The following is a 16,027-nucleotide window of genomic DNA, read 5'->3' on the forward strand; positions in this document are numbered from 1 at the left end:
AAACACAAAACTCCCTGATGCTTCCAATATGGGTGTCAGCATTCTGTAAAGACAGACGCTGTGAGACGAGAAGCAAGTACAAAGAGTGAACATTTAATAAACAAGGGACGTGAAACAGAACATGGACAGCATCTGGACAGGGGAAACAAAACGACATTAATGCTGACACAGGGATCAATCTGAGGAACAGACAGATATAGAGGGGGCAATCAACAAATTGAAGGAGTACGGGTGAGTCCAATGAAACGTTGATGCGAGTAACGATGGTGACAGGTGTGCGTATTGATGGGCAGCCTGGCGCCCTCGAGGGCCAGAGAGCGGGATCGGGAGCAGGCGTGACAGTTAGACTTGTTTAGATTACTGTAAGTAGTTCTTTGTCTGATTCAGCAGTAATCCCAGACAGACTGTAGACACAGAGGCTATCAATTACATTATTGCTATTTATTGACGTTCAGGTGCCCTGTTATTATAGATTGTATTACACATACAGAGACTGCATGTTCTTACCAGGCTAAAAATAGAGAAATTATAGTACAGGCCAAAACATCAACAGATAGGAGATGGGAGGTCAACGATGGACAGATACAAAGAAAGGTCAGAGCGATGTACATAATGGTTAAAATGACGAATAGAAGCCCTCACTGATGTATGCCATAATCAAAGTAATATTATACTGTAGGTCCGGGAATAAAACAATATCAAAATATCCACCTCTCATTGAAGCTGAAAACAAATGAATAGCCTTCTGCTGGACACGGTTGCAGCTGTGTGCCATTATGTGAAACTGCAAAGCACAACAACCCTCCACATCTTGTAAATTGTTAGTAGAGTGGTCATAAAATGTTCTGGACAGAAATCCGCAAAACAATGTTTGTAATGAAGCTCTGTTAACGTTGTAAAACAGAAACATGGATGGAAGAGTTCGCCCTCCTCCGAGACAGACACAAAACCAACCAATTAGAACACAGCTCTGATAATCAGACTGGAAGTCTGGTTTACCAAGTCGACCATCAGGACAACACACTCTGCTCCAACTCAACCTGTGCTGTTCTCAAGAAGAACAACAGAACACCATACTGCCTCTCTATACTGTAGTCCCAAACACTGTGTCCATACAACAGTTTCTTTGCAAGTCTGTCATCTCTTGAAAAGGTGATAAACTGGGCTACTGGAAAACAGAGGATAATCCTACTTCGCAAGTCTTAAAACTTGGCGAGGTCACCCGTCTCAAATGTAGATCAAACACTACTTTAATGATTTACCTACAGGAGCGGTCTAGAATATATTACAGTATGTGTAACAATGTTTTACTGCATGTCTTTTTTGGAAACAAGAACTTTTACAGTGATATGGATACAGTTCACTGAAAAATCAATATGGCACTTAAAGAACAAAAACAAACCAATAACTGCAGCACTATAAGTGCTTGCTACTGTATGGTACATTTTGGGGGTGTATTAAGGTAACCGAATGAAGTTCAATGGAAGTTTTGAACCCTATGTTCGTTTCAAATGAAATCAGTCTAGATTGATTGCTTTTATCTAAGCACTCATAATGACTGGGCAGATGATTTCTAAGTGCCAGCAGTGGCTTAGATAACCCTGTGGTCTCCACACCTGCACAGGTGCTTAACAAAGTATAGGGAGAGATTAGTCTGTCTGAATATAGCTTATGTTGGCGGGACACCAAGGGGAAGAGCAGCCATTTGTGAAGGCTCTTCTGTCTAGGGTTCATCTCTACAGCTCTATTGTTATCATGCGTTTGCCTGACTAAATATGACTGGCTACCGAGACTGTCGAGGACAGGTTATATAAAGCAATAGTATCAGCATTGGGAAAGGAACTCAAATAAAAAGTTGTTGCAACCACAACATTCTATTAGAATGGTAAATCATGTGTCGTCATGAGTGGTCATCGTGCCCTTGGATGAAATGACTGAATACATTTGTAAGCAGTTTGTTGTTGCATAAATTAGTTAGCAATTTACCTTCATTAAAATCGCTTGTGAGAGGCGCAACCTGCTGGAATGGTGTCAGCTTTTATAGGGACCAAAGGGGATGGATAATTGCGGTCGTATCCAGGTCGATCACAGTAGCAATGATGTACAAGGTCTCTCAATCACCAGTCTGTCCTCTGCAACGTAGCTGGCGTACGATACAAGTAAAAACCTGTTGTCTGAATCACAATCCCCTACCACCGTCTTGACCAATGCTACTCCAGACCAGCACAATCCCTCAGGATTCAAAGCACAATCTCCAATTCAAAGAATGAATCTCAGAGTTCTGAGCTCAAAGAGCTTTTGTCTTTCATATGAACAGTGACTGCTGAATGAAGGAATGAAGCGATAGGGAACGGCCTCTGTAAATGCCATGGAAACACTAGATGGGAACAGAGGGGAATCTCTTTCCCTCTGGAAGTCTGCATGGGTAATAAGATCAGACAGACACCGGAAAGAAAGGCTCTCTAACTAGAGAACTATGGGCAAGCCAAGCAGCGAAAGCAGAGCGGACAGTAAAATCTCTGTTTCCTGCCCGGCGTTTCTGCCTGTGTCTGGGGAACGCCACGGTGTGATATTTACAACATCCTGCTGCTGGACATGCCAACGACATGCTAACGTAGACTCTGTCTCTTTCTCGTGTCTTAATGGCTTCAACAGCCACAATGCTCTGCAACCAGACTTCAATACCTTTATTTCCACATGCATCTTATAGTAAGAGATTGTTTAAGTTTTGGATTGGTTCACAGACCTTAAACAAGTTCTTGAAATGGCATCAAGTTAATAAGGTATACTTTGTAACCCTCCCCTACTCAATGATGAATTAATAAGTACTTCCAAATATACTTCATATTGTAAATATGACATTAATGACAACTATGTGACTTGACAGAGATATATTCCACAAAAAGCTGCTGAGGTGCTGGATTGTGTTAAACAACTAACCATAACTACTCTCAATGTAATGTTTCCATATGGAGGCCTATCTTTTTAACCTTCAGCTACCAGACATCTTATTTTTAAAATGCTTTCCCTTGTGTTTTCCACTAACCCTCACAGCCAGCCAGCCAGCCAGCCAGCCAGCCAGCCAGCCAGCCAGCCAGCCAGCCAGCCAGCCAGCCAGCCAGCCAGCCAGCCAGCCAGCCAGCCAGCCAGCCAGCCAGTCAGTTCCACAAATGGGATATAAATACTGCGGTGGATAACCATCAGCGCTTCAGACAACAGGACAAGTTACAGCCTGAGCGTAAGCACCTGCTAGTTCGAGTTGAAATGATGTACCCACCTGAACATTTCAAAACAGCGCTCTGTAAAACATGAACGAGTAGTAACAGATGTTGATTTAGATGTTTAGACATTTTTTGTTCATTTGAGGAAAATGTCACAGAGAGTAAATTGCTGTGTCTCTCGGTGGAATTGGTCAGATTGAGGAGTAACGTCTCTTGATGATTCTTGATAGATGAACCAATGTTCCAACCACATTCTCATCTGGGCAAAATCATCTTGGCGGGGAAAAAACAAGTGTGAGCATGCAATCCACAAGCATGCCTGTAGTTGACCTGTACAACATACAGTCTCAACGAGTCTCAGATCGGCTGGTTTGGCTTGTTCATGGAAGGGTCAGCAGTCTTGCCGTTATCTACGTCCATAGCTTCTTCTTTCACCAGGTCCCTGGAGTGATGGTGGTCGATGGCCTAATCACAGCGGTTGACCACGGTCTGGTCTGTAGCCTGGTATATCTCCATCACTCCGTACGACGCCACAAAGTGACCGCCGGAGAGCTGCGGCAGCCAGGAAGTGGGCTGCTGGAGTGAGAGCCTTGTGCTGAATCCACATTAGGTCACGGGCCGAAGACAAAGACAGCTGCTGTGCTTTCCCCAACAGGTGTGGGAAAATCTTATTTCACCCACCTTGTATTACCCATGTGCCCAAAACCTCATGAGAGGTGACATTTGTTACCACAAACAATCTTATATGTCATCAGCTGATTTCCTACCTGCTGTTCTGTGACAGGGCCATGATGTGTATTGGCCGCTTGGTCATAGGCACTAGCTAAGAGATGGTGTAGAGGCCTGGGGAGCGCTGGGTCCTTCACATACCTGAGGGAGGGGCAACCTGGGGTGGGGCAGCCTCAGGGTGATAGGGGGAGAGCCCTGCATGTGCATTTCAGCAAAGCTACTGTTCGTTGTTACCCAGCTTACCTGTCACGACTTCCGCCGAGGTCGGCTCCTCTCCTTGTTCGGGCGGCGTTCGGCGGTCGACGTCACCGGCTTTCTAGCCGTCGCCGCTCCATTTTTCATGTATCCATTTGTTTTGTCTTGTTCCCTGCACCCCTGGTTTTCATTCCCCAATCAATCTACATGTATTTATTCCTCTGTTCCCCATCATGTCTTTGTGTAAGATTGTTTGTGTTACGTGGGTATTGTTGACGCGCCAGACTGGCTTGTTTTTTCCCCGTGTTATTTTTCACGAAGATGTTTATTGTTAAACATAATTCTTGTGACTGTTTTGCACTTTTGCCTAAATAAAGTGTGTGCCTGTTCACAAATCTCTGCTCTCCTGCACCTGACTTCGCTGCCAGTACGCACACATCTGACATTACCCAGAGAGGCACTGACTGGAGATGAGGAAGAGAGGATGAGTGGTGGGGAAATAGGTAGTAGTTCACTTACTGGGTAAGAGGAAACATTGTTCACTCTGAATAGGTGCACTTCACACCCAATTTGGGCACATGCCCTGGAGAGGCATGGTGGAGACACTGTGGCCCAGCCCCTGGGGGTGCAAGTCTTGGTTCCGCCAGGGCCAATAGGGCTAAGACAGAACAGTCCCGGGAGGGTGACACTCAGACAGTACAGAGGGCTCCTTATCTTTGGTCGCACTGCAGCGGTCACCCTACGACTCCAGCTACACAGACATCATAGTTTAACATCAGCATGTGGTAGAGCAGGGGGGGTCAAACTCAATTCCTGGAGGGCCATGTGTTTTGCAGGTTTTGGTTGTGTCCTTTCAATGTGTCAAATGAAGACACGAGGGGAGTTCCTAACTAGTCAATGACCTTAATTGATTAATCAAGTACAAGGTAGCGAAAACCTGCAGACACTCGGCCCTCTATGAATTGAGTTTGACACCCCTGTGGTACAGCTCTCAAGCATCCATTCACTTCTCCAATGGGGGTTGTGTGGCTAAGAAGTGATGGCATTGTTTGTCTAGTGTCTAGACATGTCTGGCCCTATGTGTTGCCCATGTGTGTCGCGGTCCATGTTCCTCTCTACACTTCTAGATTAGTATATCTGGACTAATGATTGAGCATTTCTGGGGGCACTCTGAAAGTTATGATTTCTGAGATTGTAAATATGCACCTCTGGGAATATTAATGTGCGTTTAATTACTTTTAAGTGACCAAACGTATGTGTTAGCATTTATGGGCTATTAAAATAGCCTATATAAGCCTATATAAGGCAAGGCATTGGTCAACCGTTAATAGAAAACATGGTATTTGCACGTTTACAGTAATGGGATGTTGGAAGGAAATGTTGTTGGGCTTTTTATTAAAGAAACATGTTGTTTTACTGTTGTTAAATTGCAGTCTAAAGAATAATAAGTACTAACCTTTGAACCTGTATAATCTGACATCTTTCAAATAGCTGCTCAGGTATTTATATGTGCCTGTCTGTGTACTGCATATATGCATAGTACTGTACACAGTTGACTCCTGATAAGTGCACTAATAAGTGTACATTTGGAAAAGTGCTCACCTTGGCAGCCATGTTGACAGGTGGCACTGTGACGTCTTCAGGAGGGCGTTCCCTTGAGGAGCTGGTACACCTGGTCTACGATGCCCAGGTCTCTGAGCAGGCTGGCTCTCAGCTGCAGCCCCCTGAGACGAGGAGGCAATGCAATGTTATTGATCAGGTAACAGAAACATTGTTTTTGGGGGGGGGGGGGGGGGTTGAGGTGACCATAGGACACAGCAGCAGGCAGAAGATAGTACTCACATCGGGATGGATGGGGCAGAAGGGCACTTTGTGGATTTTACCCTTCTCTCCTGCAGACTCCCCCAGCAGGCCCAGTCTCTGACACCTCCTCTGGCTCTGTTTCTCATGCGGCTCCTGCAACTGCTCTCTGCACAGAGAAACGTTCCTGAGTATACTTTGTGTAAACCTGTATACAAACACTGCTGTGTGCGCCACACATGGACACAAACATCCCTGCTATGTGTATAGTCTATCCAGTAAACCTGCATGCACACATTATGTATGGCACTGAGGTTGGAACGGATGTTGTATGCAGGTGTGGATGGGCACTTGTTAATGTGTGGGTGATGTGTGTGTGTCTACCTGGTGCACCTCTCTTTGGCCTTGGTGGCAGCAGTCTGTTGGAAGAGGGAGCTGCTGTGTTTGAGGTACTTGACGTACTCCTCCCCTCTCGGGCAGGGGAAGATCCTGCGGAAGCCTCCCAGGTAGCTCAGGGCTACGAGGACCAGCGGATACTGGCTCTGCTCCTTGCTCCTGGAGCACAGAGGACATTGGAATGGGCTTGGTAAAATTACATTTTCTTTGTGCTACTTTTTCATTTTATGTTTGGGTAATTGCGTATGACTCAGCGCAGACTCTATTATGAGTCAGTGCAGACTGGACCATAAAACTCATAGCAACAGACTCTATTATGACTAAGTCAAGGCAGACTATTATGACTCAGAGCAGCAGACTATTATGACTCAGAGCAGCAGACTATTATGACTCAAGAGCAGCAGACTATTATGACTCAGAGCAGCAGACTATTATGACTCAATAGCAGCAGACTATTATGACTCAGAGCAGCAGGCTATTATGACTCAAGAGCAGCAGACTATTATGACTCAAGAGCAGCAGACTATTATGACTCAAGAGCAGCAGACTATTATGACTCAGAGCAACAGACTATTATGACTCAGAGCAACAGACTATTATGACTCAAGAGCAGCTGACTCTATTATGACTAAGTCAAGGCAGACTGTTATGACTCAAGAGCAGCAGACTATTATGACTCGAGCAGCAGACTATTATGACTCAGAGCAGCAGACTATTATGACTCAGAGCAGCAGACTATTATGACTCGAGCAGCAGACTATTATGACTCAAGAGCAGCAGACTATTATGACTCAGAGCAGCAGACTATTATGACTCAGAGCAGCAGACTATTATGACTCAAGAGCAGTTGACTCAATAGCAGCAGACTATTATGACTCAGAGCAGCAGACTTTTTTGACTCAAGAGCTGCAGACAATTATGACTCAAGAGCAGCTGACTCAAGAGCAGCAGACTATTATGACTCAGAGCAGCAGACTTATGACTCAAGCGCAGCAGACAATTATGACTCAAGAGCAGCAGACTATTATGACTCAAGAGCAGCAGACGTATGACTCAAGAGCAGCAGACTTATGACTCAAGAGCAGCAGACTATTATGACTCAAGAGCAGCAGACTATTATGACTCAAGAGCAGCAGACTATTATGACTCAAGAGCAGCAGACTATTATGACTCAAGAGCAGCAGACTTATGACTCAAGAGCAGCAGACTATTATGACTCAAGAGCAGCAGACTATTATGACTCAAGGGCAACAGACTATTATGACTCAGAGCAGCAGACTATTATGACTCAGAGCAGCAGACTATTATGACTCAGAGCAGCAGACTATTATGACTCGAGCAGCAGACTATTATGACTCAAGAGCAGCAGACTATTATGACTCAGAGCAGCAGACTATTATGACTCAGAGCAGCAGACTATTATGACTCAAGAGCAGTTGACTCAATAGCAGCAGACTATTATGACTCAGAGCAGCAGACTTTTTTGACTCAAGAGCTGCAGACAATTATGACTCAAGAGCAGCTGACTCAAGAGAAGCAGACTATTATGACTCAGAGCAGCAGACTTATGACTCAAGCGCAGCAGACTATTATGACTCAAGAGCAGCAGACGTATGACTCAAGAGCAGCAGACTTATGACTCAAGAGCAGCAGACTATTATGACTCAAGAGCAGCAGACTATTATGACTCAAGAGCAGCAGACTTATGACTCAAGAGCAGCAGACTATTATGACTCAAGAGCAGCAGACTATTATGACTCAAGGGCAACAGACTATTATGACTCAGAGCAGCAGACTATTATGACTCAGAGCAGCTGACTCAAGAGCAGCAGACTATTATGACTCAGAGCAGCCAACTTTTATGACTCGAGCAGCAGACTATTATGACTCAAGAGCAGCAGAGTCAATAACAGCAGACTATTATGACTCAAAAGCAGCAGAGTCAATAACAGCAGACTATTATGACTCAAAAGCAGCAGACTATTATGACTCAAGAGCAGTAGACTATTATGACTCAAGAGCAGCAGACTATGACTCAAGAGCAACAGACAATTATGACTAAAAAACGACTAAAACGGGCCTACATTGGCCACTTTCATCATGATTTTCAAAAAAAAAAATTGTGATACGAATGTAAAAGTTTCTATGTGAGAATTGCCAGAACAATCTGAGATATTTCCGGGCCTTCCTGGCGTGGAATCACCCTATTATGACTCAGTGCTATGACTCCATAACATATATGTGCTGTGACTCTATCATGACTCAGTGAAGTGGCTCAATGACTGTGCTGTGACTCTATTGTGACTGAAGTTTTGCAGGGTCGTCACCACACCTCGTCTCCTTGGAGCGGACCTGCTGCAGCCAGTCTCTGATCCTGCGCCTCTTCCTCGGTGGCTTTGCGTCGGTCACAGGCCCCCAGATTAATCAGCACCATCGTGTCATACAGCCTGTCCTTCACCTCTCTGTCCAGCCTGGAGTCTGTGGTGAAGCTAATGGAGTGGTTGATCTCCACACACAAATACACAAGTACATCACACTGTACAAATACATGAGCAAGTGAGTGTGTGTGGTCTCACCTCTATCAGCCAGGGCTTGAGGCGGTGGTTGATGAGCACGTCGAAGCCCAGGATCTCGAAGTAGGCCCCGGTGGCATTGTTGGAGGTGGAGTGGTGCAGGAAGCAGACGTGGTAGCTGTGGCGGAGCACTGAGTGGGCTGAGACCAGAGCCTTGATCACCACATCCTCGATGTCGGCCCACAGCTTCCCCGTGTCACAGTGCATCGTCTCCAGGAGACGGGTCAGCGTCGACAACTTCCTGTGGGGAGGGGGAGAGAGACAGACAGAGGGGAGAGACAGAGGAAGACAGACAGCGAGCGAGACAGCAAGAGAAAGACCATTCAAAGAGTCAGACAGGAATGTCGCCACATACAGTATTGGTTGTGCACAATGTTGTCTGTGTGTGCACTGTAGACACACGTTCATTTTCACTTTATCCCCACTGTTAAGGTTCTAGAAGTTAGTTTTGTTTGGGGGGCTATAATAAGCTCGACATACCAAGGCAGTGATGAAATATGAGTGGCAGTATATCAGCCTCCTGAGTTGTGACACACGCTGCAAATAAGATTGGCTGCTTGGCCTGCTGACAAGCCTGGCTGTGGCTCTTGCATACTGATACAAGTACGGTACGGGGGACCTGGGCCGGAGATGGCCATAAGTCTCAGAGTGAGACATGACTGACAGCTCTGAGTCGTTGCTTTTAGACTGACATAAATGGATCTAGCAGCTTCATTCCGACACAGGTCGCGTAAGCATGCTCTCGGTTTTGTGACAGACATGCTTTTCTCAAGTGGATTGAGCTGTTATCCTAACGAGAGAGAAACATATATAATTTATACCTAAAAGAATAGAAGTTGTGCTTGCCTTTCCCCTCCTGGAACCAAGCACTAGTACATGTCCAAGCTAGAGGAACACATTGGTGTCAAATACAGCATCAGAGAGAAAGCCCAGGAAGACCCGTGTCAATAGATCACCATTCGCTGCTGCCAGCGTTCTCGTCCCAGACAAAGTTCTCACTTTGTTTGTTAATGGCGTAGGTGGTCAGGTGCATGAAAGAGGCCAGTGTGTGAGATAGAGACTGTGTCGAAGAGGAACTAGAGAACAGGAGTACTTTCACAGTGCTTGCATGTTGGGCATTGTTGCTAAGTCTTTTATGACAGAGCTAGTAAAACGTTAGCTTGATGGGGCCATATCACTGGTAAAAAATAAATACGGTTTGAGAGGAGCATGATTGAACACACCCATTGTAGGTCTGAGTTCAAGGACAGATGTCTATCTTATCTAAGTCTGTCTGGCTGCGTGTCTGTGTTTGATTGTGTTCCTGTTTGTCTCTGTCCCCTTGAACACGCTTACAACAGACGGACACAACATATCAATACCGACAGAAAACAAATGTTACCATTTCTATGGTCCCGAACAAAACTACACAGTATGAACACGAAAGACAAATGACATTGAAATAAACACGAGATGCACACAATGTAAAACATGTTGCCCTCTCATTCCCCTTTCTGTGGGTGTGCCCATTGTGCCGTGCCACACCACGTTGTTGCGGGCCCCTTATACAGGAAGATACGGAAGGGGTCGAAGACGTCACCAGTACGTAGATGCACAGGTCAAACGTGAAGCCGTCAATGACCAATGGCTGTTTGTGGTGGCAGAGATGGACAAGAACAACAAATAAGAATGGCTAAGACAAAGTAGAATATCTGGAAATTATGACAAGACAGGTTGAGAAAATGGCTGTTCTGCCTTACCCTGACAACTCAGTTAATGGATATGATGGCTTATATTCAGTAACATCGAATACAATGGGAACAGGAGCCACATACATCTCAGCGGTTCCCAAAGTTTTCCGTTCCGGGGACCACCAAATCACAGTCAGAAGCTTTTGTGGACCACCATTCGTGGAGTTGCAGAATTTAAAATAAATACAATTTAGAGTCAATTTTATCAGTGAATGTAACAGTTTAAAGGCCAATTATTATTATTATTATAATGATAAACAATCTGCATTGTGAAACGTTATGTAAAATTGCTTATTATACCATTAATATTCCCTGCTGCATCTTCTTCTTCACATCTTGTAAATGCAGTACAAAAAAAAAAAAAAAAAAAGGTCAACAGCCAAAGTTCATCCTGCTCCTATTCTACTTTCATAAATGATTTAGATCAGGGGTTCCCAACTATTTTTCCCCAGGGGCCCCTTTTTCACATGTAAAAAAATGGAATTTAAAAATGTTGTTTATTTAGATAGAGTATATTAAATAAAACACCAGCTTGAATTTGTTTAATTTGAAGGACCTAGGAAAATGTTCGTTTGAAGCTAATTTCCTGAAAGACTCATTACATCTTTTGGTAGGCTATTTAATGACAATAATAATAATGGTAATAATAATAATAAAAATCGTCATCATTAAAAAATATATATAATAAGGAAAGTTAAGTCAAGACCCGATTTCCCCAAATGTTATTCTGCTACCAAATATGTTTTAATAGGATAATTTATATGAACCCTCAATATAATTATACTGATTCTCTTTTACAGAAAGTGATTTGATCAACTGATAGCGACACTGGGAGACGAGAAGCAAGCACAGGGAGTGAACATTTAATAAATAACGAACAAGAAACAAAACAAAGCCAGCGTCAGGATAGGGGAAACAAAACTACAGCCCCGTCAATGAGAATGGGGGCGTGCTCGGTCCTCCTTTTACTGTAGTCCACAATCATCTCCTTTGTGTTGATCACGTAGAAGGAGATGTTGCTGTCCTGGCACCACACTGCCAGGTGTCTGACCTCCTCCCTATAGGCTGTCACATAGTTGTCGGTGTGTCGTCGGCAAACTTAATGATGGTGTTGGAGTCGTTTCTGGCCATGCAGTCATGAGTGAACAGGGAGTACAGGAGGGGACTGAGCACACACCCCTGAGGGGCCCCTGTGTTGAGGATCAGCGTGGCAGATGTGTTGTTACCTACCCTTACCATGGGTCGGTAGTCATTTAGGCAGGTTACCTTAGTATTCTTGGGCACAAAGACTATGGTGGTCTGCTTGAAACCTGTTGGTATTACAGACTCAGACAGGGAGAGGATGAAAATGTCAGTGAAGACACTTGCCAGTCGGTCAGCGCATGCTCGGAGTACACGTCCTGGTAATCAGTCTGGCCCTGTGGCCTTGTGAATGTTGACCTGTTTAAAGGTCTTGCTCACATCGGCTATGGAGAGCGTGATCACACAGTCATCCAGAACAGCTGATGCTCTCATGCATGTTTCAGTGTTACTTGCCTCGAAACGAGCATAGAAGTTATTTAGCTCGTCTGGTAGGCTTGTGTCACTGGGCAGCTCACGGCTGTGCTTCCCTTTATAGTACGTAATAGTTTGCAAGCCCTGCGACATCTGACGAGCGTCAGAGCCGGTTGTAGTACGATTCGATCTTAGTCCTGTATTGACCCTTTGCCTGTTTGATGGTTCGTCGGAGGGCATAGCGGGATTTCTTAATAGCGTCTGGGTTAGAGTCCCGCTCCTTGAAAGCGGCAGTTCTACCCTTTAGCTCAGTGCGGATGTTTCCTGTAATCCATGGCTTCTGGTTGAGGTATGTAGGTACAGTCACTGTGGGGACGACATCATCGATGCACTTATTGATGAAGCCAGTAACTGATGTGGTGTACTCCACAATGCCATCAGAAGGATCCCAGAACATATTCCAGTATGTGCTACCAAAACCGCCCTGTAGCATCTGACCACTTTTTTATTGACCGTGTAACTGGTGCTTCCTGCTTTAGTTTTTGCTTGTCAGCAGGAATCAGGAGGATAGAATTATGGTCAGATTTGCCAAATGGAGAGCGAGGGAGAGCTTTCTACAGGTCTCTGTGTGTGGAGTAAAGGTGGTCTAGTTTTTTTCCCCGCTGGTTGCACATTTAACATGCTGGTACAAATGAGATAAAACGGATATAAGTTTCCCTGCATTAAAATCCCCGGCCACTAGGAACGCCGCCTCTGGATGAGCGTTTTACTGTTTGCCTATGGCCGTATACACCTCATTGAGTGTGGTCTTAGTGCCAGCATCGGTTTGTGGTAGTAAATAGACAGCTACGAAGAATATAGATGAAACTCTCTTGGTAGATAGTACGGTCTACAGTTTATCATGAGATACTCTACCTCAGGCGAGCAAAACTTTGAGACTTCCTTAGATATCGTGCACCAGGTGTTGTTTACAAATACACATAGACCGCCACCCCATGTCTTTACCAGAGGCTGCTGTTCTATCCTGCCGATACAGTGTATAACCCGCCAGCTGTATGTTATTCAAATCAAATCAAATTTTATTGGTCACATACACATGGTTAGCAGATGTTAATGTGAGTGTAGCGATGTGAGTGTAGCAAATTCTAAAGTCCACTGCAAGGTACAGGGCCAATAGTGTCCGTCTCCCCTCTGTCCTCTAAGAAAGAGTTTAGGATTTCCATTCACAGACATCCTGCAATCAAAGGATAAGGGTATATTATCTAATGTAAAAGGTGTATCAATCTAGCCTGGTTAAACCAGATTGAATGGTGAGCAGGGCATAAAATGAACACCCGCCACCTGCCAAATGCAGGTCGATTTTGGCATTGTTGGGTAAGATGTCTATTTCACCAGCCACGTTGGCGGTTGGTCAGGACTCCACAGTGTGAGCATTTCATTTGTGAATAAAAATAGTAAAGTATGATCACATTTATAGTCAAATAAATGCTGCAGCAGCTGTTTTGAAAGTTTTTGCGCCGTTTTGTTTCATAGCTGATAAATTAATCGCAGAGAGTCAAAGAAATACAAATCCTATATAGCCCACTCCACTTCGCGCTGCAACACTGCCTGGTTGGGAGCTATGCGCACGTGAAAAGCTGAGTGAAAGATACCTTTGTAGAAGCGCTGCGCACAGGCATAAAAATGGGCCTAATTTACTTGATAGGAAAGTCTACTGAAGTGAGACTTTGTCCTTGTGCTTCCTCGCTAATTTAAATTGTTTTGTTCACAAGCTAAGTTGTTTTTCTATGTTTGAGTTTCAAATGATAGGGAAGCTAAAGACCACTTCCACTAATCAGACTTAATCTCACAGGCACAAACATGACTTGAGTCTCGCTACCACAGTAACTTAACTTTTTTTTCTCTTTGCATCTATGATATTTTGGTTAAGACTCAGGTCACAAAAATTATTATTTAAGCAATAAGGCCCGAGGGGGTGTGGTATATGGGCGGCAGGTGGCCTAGTGGTTAGAGTGTTGGACTAGTAACCGAAAGGTTGCAAGATCGAATCCCCACGCTGTCAAGGTATAAATCTGTTGTTCTGCCCCTGAAAAAGGCAGTTAACCCTAGGCTGTCATTGAAAATAACTGACTTGCCTAGTTCAATAAAGGTATAAATAAAATATGACCAATATACCACAGTTAAGGGCTGTTCTTATGTGCAATGCAGAGTGCCTGGACACAGCCCTTAGCCGTGGTATATTGACAATATATCACAAACCCCCGAGGTGCCTTATTGCTATTATAAACTGGTTACCAACATAAGTAGAACAGTTAAAATAAATGCTTTGTCGTACCCGTGGTATACGGTCTGACATACCGAGGCTGTCAGCCAATCAGCATTCAGGGCTCAAACCACCCGGTTTATGGTGTAATTTTAGTGGCCCAAACATATTTTGGCTGGTAAAAAAATCTGAGTTGCTAGATTTTTTTATCTACCGGCCACAGTGGCTAGGGGACCAAAAAGTACATTTTATGCCCTGATGGTGAGAGCAACATTCAGTTTGGTTTAACTAGGCTAGTGTCAATTGACTAATGGGAGCGTCATGACTCCACCGAGAGGCACCAGGTGCGGGGGAAGATGTTGTACTCCTTGGGGAAACTCTTCAGCATGCGGTTCATGTTGCGAGCCAGCATGTTCTTCCTGCTCAGCTCCATCATGCAAGGGAAGTGTCTTCACATCTTCTGTCAGGCCCACACGAAAAAATGCTATATTTTACTATAGTTTAAATTCTGTAGTATTACTATGGTTAAAAAAACGTTGTGTTTTTGCAGACAGTAGTATACTGTAGTATTTATTACTGTTTTTGCAAATATTACCGAAGTATGCTATAGTATTTACAGTTTACTATAGTATAAATAGAACAGCTGCCTCCGGTAAGAAAAGGGGTGGTGGTCTGTGTCTATTTGTAAAAAACAGCTGTTGCACGTAATCTAATATTAAGGAAGTCTCGAGGTTTTGCTCGCCTGAGGTAGAGTATCTCATGATAAGCAGTAGACTACACTATTTACCTACAGAGTTTTCATCTATATTTTTCGTAGCAGTCTATTTACCACCACAAACCGATGCTGGCACTAAGACCGCACTCAATGAGCTGTATGAGGCCATAATCAAACAAGAAAATGCTCACCCAGAGGTGGCACTCCTAGTGGCAGGGGACTTTAATGCAGGGAAACTTACATCCGTTGTACATAATTTCTCCCAGCATGTTACATATGCAACCAGAGGGAAAAAAACTCTCGACCACCTTTACTCCACACACAGAGACGCGTACAAAGCTCTCCCTCGCCCTCAATTTGGCAAATCTAACCATAACTCTATCTTCCTGATTCCTGCTTACAAGCAAAAGCTAAAGCAGGAAGCACCAGTGACTCGCTCAATAAGGAAGTGGTCAGATGAAGCAGATGCTAAGCTACAGGGCAGTTTTGCTAGTACAGACTGGAATATGTTCTGGGATTCTTCCGATGGCATCTGTTTATGTTCCCAGGGGGGAAGGGGAAGGCACCTTGGGAGTGCTTAGGCAAGAGGCCTGGGGGCATACATATACCCGTAGTATGTACTCTGTCTATGCAGACTAGGTAAGACCTGGGCGGACCACCCCCTGTATTTTGGTTAGCGCGCCAGGTGGCATTAAGAATAGGTAAGTAGTGGGTAGGTAGGTAAGGTAAGAGAGGGGACTCTTTAACTTGAACTTTCTTTGCTTTGGTTCCGTCCAGCCCCTTTTCCCCACATTACCGTGTTAAGGAAATAAATTCCCATTAAACGGTAATATTCTCTGCCTCTGTCATCCTTACCCGCACCTACAATCACATACCTCTTTCACTCCACGGGGAGTTGAGGGTAGCAGGGT

The 16,027-nt window shown here is 44.5% G+C and overlaps 1 pseudogene; it reads right to left on the reverse strand.

Annotated features, from left to right (window-relative positions):
* Nucleotides 1–3,686: 3,686 nt before the first annotated feature.
* Nucleotides 3,687–14,834, reverse strand: LOC120043985 (annotated as a pseudogene).
* Nucleotides 14,835–16,027: the final 1,193 nt, after the last annotated feature.

This window comes from Salvelinus namaycush, chromosome 3, assembly GCF_016432855.1.
Source record: "Salvelinus namaycush isolate Seneca chromosome 3, SaNama_1.0, whole genome shotgun sequence".
In the NCBI taxonomy this organism is placed as follows: Eukaryota; Metazoa; Chordata; class Actinopteri; order Salmoniformes; family Salmonidae; genus Salvelinus; species Salvelinus namaycush.